Source organism: Tubulanus polymorphus, chromosome 2, assembly GCF_964204645.1.
Source record: "Tubulanus polymorphus chromosome 2, tnTubPoly1.2, whole genome shotgun sequence".
NCBI lineage: Eukaryota > Metazoa > Nemertea > Palaeonemertea > Tubulaniformes > Tubulanidae > Tubulanus > Tubulanus polymorphus.
In genome coordinates this window covers 11,823,445-11,829,444 of record NC_134026.1, presented here as the reverse complement: position 1 = coordinate 11,829,444, position 6,000 = coordinate 11,823,445, and the positions used below count along the sequence as shown (strand labels likewise).

Here is a 6,000-nt window from a genome sequence, read left to right as displayed (position 1 = left end):
TTACTGCCGAAGTAATCTACAAGCTCAGCATTCTCTTCTGCAGCAGTAAATTATTGTATCCGGATTCAACATCATCTACAGGCAAGGAGGCTAAAGTAGTCCATTTAACTGTCCACAGAATAACTGAAAATCTTTATCGTCCCTGTACATGGTTACAAGTGCAAGGTTTTGATTCTTTCGATATATACACTGGGACAAATGATAGAAGCATCCTCGTAATTCAATATCAACAAACACAGATTTTGTCGCATTGAGAACTGCCAACTCAAAATCTATCACAAAAGTTTTCGGCAAGAGAAATAGTCCCTTCCCATCGCACTGTTCACATAATACGGTGAGAAATTCTTCATAGGTTTCCCGAGCTTTCCTTTGAAAGAATGCACTAACTGTAGAAAAATCAGCCAGAGGGACATGGATTACATACAACTGTTCGAACAAAATTGGTGCCATCTGGAAATTTCCGTCCGTGAACAATAATATCAGCTTCACTGAGTTTTTTTAAAATAAGTCTGTTGCAAAAATCACGATTCTTGTGCTCGCGTTATCATACATCAGGAACACTTCTCCACCCTCTCGGGTGAGATACCATGTATCTGTAATGGTTGGAGGTATAAATCCCCAGGGTAAAAATCCCCTAGGTAAAAATCCCCAAATATTCAAAGTAGGTAAAAATCCCAATGTTGATAAATTCTTTTCTTTTTTTCCTTATATTTCCCTCTGGCATTTTTACCGATGATGTGATTTTTCCTCTGGCATTTTACTTCTGGCATTCTTTCCTATGGCATTTTTACCTCTGGCATTATTACCTGGATTACCTGGATTCTTCCACAATGATAAACTGGATACGTATCAATTATACGAATTAATTGACCTTAAGATTGTATCTACTTACACTACATTCAGAAAGGGTATTTCTATCTACTTTGAAGAATTGGGGATTTTCACCGAGGGGATTTTTACCCAGGGGATTTTTACCGCTAACCATTCGTAATGGACAGTTCATCATGGGTTGCAGGATCTTTCGGATATTTCTTGCGTCGAACTCTTTGCATTACTTTCGTGCACGTATCAGCGTGAGGTAATCAGCTTTGTACATCTTGGTAGGTAAATCTTGAAATTAACAAGAGAAATTCCACAATAAATTCAGCCAAAACGAGAAACTTGAATAGAAGAGTATACATTGTATATATTTGCGCAACGTTTCGGCTAAAGACTATTAGCCATCATCAGGCGTACTGAGAACAGGAGAATATTACAAGATATCTATACAAGACCAAAACAATAGAAACCTAGGAGTGATTAAAATGTTGCAAGGGGAATAGAAAAGTAATGACATTACAGCTGGAAAACAATAGTAAAGTAAGCAAAGGCAACCTAGGGGGCAATATAGATTAAAGTAATTTAAAAACAGAAGACACAAACTAAAGTGATTAAACGTGAGGACAAGCTAAGGGGTAATCAAATTGAAAACAAAGAGAAGGAACACGAAAGGCGATAATCAGTGAGTGAGTGGAAACAAGCAAGCGATATTCAAGGCAAACAATGGAGGGAATTAATATAACGGGGATACAAGAGACGCGAGAAATTTGGAGATCAACAAGTTTGGGGGCGAGAAACCGTTATTCAAATTGACACAATTTCCCGAGTTTTCGATAATCAGAGCCGATTCCAAAATCTGTCGTTTAAATTTTTCCGGACAGTGGGAAATTATGGAGGCATTTTCAAAATCAAAATTGTGGCTGGTTTTGTATACGTGATTAGCAACAACTAAGCTTTATTCAAAATGTCGTCGGGGTACGTTCATTTATCAAGAGAAGTCTTGATCTGCGTTAATTCATCATCCAAGAAAAGGGGGTCACAAATCCTTAGCGCACGAAGGAATAAGCCTTGGACAACACTAAGTTTAATGTTAGGAGAAAGAATGCAGGTATGATCCAGAGCGGGTAGGTTTCCTATAAACTGATAATTTTAAACAAGACAAACAATTGTGAATACAAACATCAAGGAAAGGGATTTTCCCATCAATTTCCAATTCAAATGTGAAGTTCAAGGAGGGATAAAAAGAGTTGATAAATGTGAGAAATAGATCAATATCAAAGTCAAAAGGTAGAAGCACAAGAATATCATCAACGTATCGTAACCAAAGTCTAGGGGGAGTATCCGTGTCAAGAGGTAGTAATTCAGTTTCAACGTGTTCAAGGAATAGATTCGCTAGAATGGGACTAAGCGGGTTCCCCATAGCCATGCCAAAAACTTGTTCGAAATATGAATTGTTGAAACTGAATAGGGGTTCTGAGTGCAAAGTTCAATTAATTCGATAATACAATCAGCAGGAATGTCAAAATTAAAATCCACCGAAGGAAGCTTAGTTTAAGAAAACCCCGGTAGGCCTAAGAGGAGCATTGGTAAAAAAGAAACTAGCATCAAACGAAATGAATCTATCGTTACCAGGTATAATGTGTTTTAACCGTTCTAATAAATCTTGATTGTGTCGTAAATGTGAGGGGAGAAAGAACCGGAATCCCATTTAGTCTTCTGACATTTAGTCTCCCGGACATTTAGTCTTTTCCACTTGGTCTTCTGACAATTAGTCCTCTTTGATATCACCAACCCAAGACAATTAGTCTTCCTGATATAACTAATTACCTGCTCATAGGACTATGGGTTAAGATTGTTTAATGTATGGTATTGTACTAAGTGTTGATATGGTTGTATGGTATAGTACTAACTTTGATTTAAAAACAATAAATTAAATTCACTTCACTTTTAAATCTTTTTATTTAGTTGCATATCTACAAGAACCAATATTTACAAGATATTTACAATATTGCAGCAACATATTCACAATAATACAAGAAAGCACAATATTCAGCGCAGTTATCATTATTCATTTGTCCACTAATTTCGCAGGTTGCGTCCAACACGACGCAAAAATTCAACTATACTTGATTTACCATCGCGATGTTGCTCACAGAGGTTTTTCAGCCGATTTTGTAGCTGAACGTAATTTCGTTTGACACGTTTTTTCGGTGGATTCCCAGCTTCCATTTGTGCCAGAACAGTTTCAACAACGCAATTTTCCTGCTGCAAGCATTCGATAGCACGCCAGATAGATGGATGTTTTGTTTCGACCAATATACGGAATTTATTGTTCCAAGCCTCTGACAAATTGTTTGTTCTGTCCTCAGAATTTATGGTAACAGTATGCATGTTCCAGGTCTTTGGAGGATACTGTGGGGGAACACGCTTTAAACGGAACAGTCCACCTGGAGCACGGATTTTACGGTACGTTGAAACAAAGTTACTGCCGGAGTAATCAACAAGCTCAGCTGCCTCTTCTGGAGCAGTCTAGCGTATATGATTGTATCCGGATTCAACATCATCCACAGGCAAGAAGGCCAGTCCATTTAACTGTCCACAGAATAACTGAAAATCTTTATCGTCCCTGTACATAGTAGCAAGTCCATGGTTTTGAATCTTACGATATATACACTGGGATAAATGATAGAAGCATCCTCTTATTTCAATATCACCTAACACAGATTTTGTTGCATTGAGAACTGCCAACTCAAAATCTGTCACAACAGTTTTCGGCGAGAGAAATAGTCCCTTCTCATCGCACTTTTCACATAATACGGTGAGAAATTCTTCATACGTTTCCTGAGTTTTCCTTTGAAGGAATGCATAAACGGTTGAAATAGCAGAATCAGCCAATGGGACATGGATTACATACAACTGTTCGAACAAAGTTGGTGCCATCTGGAAATTTCCGTCCATGAACCACGAATCAGGTTCACAGAGTTTTTTCAAACATATGTCTGTTGCAAAAATCATGATTCTTGATGTTGTGCTCGCGTTATCGTACATCAGATACTCCTCTCCATCCTCTCGGGTTAGAGACCATGTATCTGTAATGAACAGCTCATCATGGGTTGCAGGATCTTTTGGATATTTCTTGCATCGAACTCTTTGCATTACTTTCTTGCATGTATCAGCGTGAGGTAATCGGCTTTGTACATCTGGGTTGTTAAATCTTGAAATTATTTCTGAATGTATTTGAATTGGAATTTCTCTCGTATTTTCAGCTCGTTTCTTCATTTGAAATCTTGCTTTAGTTACTTCAATTTCTGTCATATCTCTACAATGACTATGTTCTGCGGTTTCTCTAGGTCCAGTGATTTCTATACTCGTCATTAAGCTTCCTTTACAGCCACCATTTCTTTTCACACACACCCAGCGAATACTTTCTTTTTTGGTGTATTGCTTTGTATACATGAAACCACTGTAACACAACTTCTGGCCATCTCGGGTACTTTCGATTATTTCCATCTTCTGAGAGCTGTCCTTTAAGCATGGGGTTTAATATTGGACTAAATGAAATTTGAAAATAGCCCCTTATATATGATTCAGTAGGGCCTAATTGCTGATAAATTACTGATTGAATGATGATCAAAAGCAAGAAAATTGTCTGAGTTATGACTATATCGTCACTTCATTAGTTATCAATTAGCTACGTGAACATCTTATCACATTTATTGATTTAAGCCTATCCAATAGTTATTTAATCGATCAATTGATTATAATGCATGAACAGTCTTTGCGCTTGCATATTGTGCTATTATCCGCGAAGCAATAACATGTAAAGTAAATTTTTAAAGAGCAAAAGGGAAAAAATAAGAAAAGTAATTGAGTTTTCCTAAGTTTATTTTTTGGGGGTTCCAGAATTAAAATCTTCTTTGTAAATCCTTGCTGTAGTTCCTCCACGTACGTATCATCCCAAAGTCTTCAAAATAGAGTTTGAAGACAAGCTTTTGTTATTTATTAATGTTTCCTTAGATTTAATGTTTCCATCATTTCTTTTTACACACACCCAGCAGATCCCACCTCTGCTCTGTATTGCTCTGTATACATGTAACCACTGTAACACAACTTCTGGCCACCTCGGGAACTTTCAATTATTTCCATCTTCTGAGAGCTGTCCTTTAAGCATGTAGTTTAATATTGGACTAAGTGAAATTTAAAACTATCCCCTTATATATGAATCAGTAGGGCCTAATTACTGATTGAATAATGATCAAAAGCAAGAGAATTGTCTGAGTTAAGACTATATCGTCACTTCATTGGTTACCAATTAGTTACTTGAACATCTTATCGCATTTATTGATTTAAGCTAGATCCAATAATTAATCAATCGATTATAATGCATGAACAGTCTTTGCATTGTATATTTAGCTATTATCCGCGTAGCAATAACATATAAAGTAAATTTTTAAAAAGCAAAAGGGAGAAAATCAAAAATGAAATTGAGTTTTCCTAAGTTTAATTTTTAGGGTTCAAGAATAACAATCTTCTTCGTGATGTCTTTGCAGTAGTTCCTCTATGTACGTATCATCCCAAAGAAGCTTTTGTTTTTTTGGGGATGGATAGGGGATATTTACTTAATTTACTGATAACATGATTTGCACTTACTAGCCATTTAACTTTTCCTTTAGATTAAAGATCTATTTATCAATGAATTTATTATAAATTCCTTTCACCAGGCTATATGAATTGTTTCCTAAGATTAAAGAATAGATTATGAATTAGAGAATTAATTAATGAATTAGCTGATTGTAACTATCGTAGGAAAATACGACAACGGAAATATTACCACCAGAAAAAAAACATGCCACCGGCAAAAATGCCACCAGTGGAAATGACAGTAGGAAAAAATGCCACCAATGACTTTTCTACCAGTTTAGAATGGACAAAATAGATGATAATAAACTGCTACAGTTTATTTTCAGAATTCTTCTTTCTAGATTATATACACATTCGAAATATAATTACATGTACTACTTTACCACTTATGATGAATAAAATTCTCAATCTTTATTAACACGTGATGTACATAGCATTTGATTTATCATATTGATATGAACAAGGGAGTAGTAGGCAATATAAAAGCAGTAATGAACTAAACAAATTTCAAGCAGAGTAAAGTAGGTGGTACTAAGGTAC

General features: G+C 36.0%; 1 protein-coding gene across 1 annotated transcript in view; it reads right to left on the bottom strand.

Annotated features, from left to right (window-relative positions):
- Positions 1–351: 351 nt before the first annotated feature.
- Positions 352–6,000, bottom strand: part of LOC141899955 (protein Hook homolog 3-like) — a 114,947-nt gene continuing 109,298 nt past the window's right edge. Inside the window, exons 22-23 of the transcript XR_012618651.1 lie at positions 983–1,110; positions 352–593 (exon numbers count right to left, since the gene is read on the bottom strand). The gene's annotated coding sequence lies outside the window, so the exon portion shown is untranslated. The remainder of the gene's footprint in view (positions 594–982; positions 1,111–6,000) is intronic.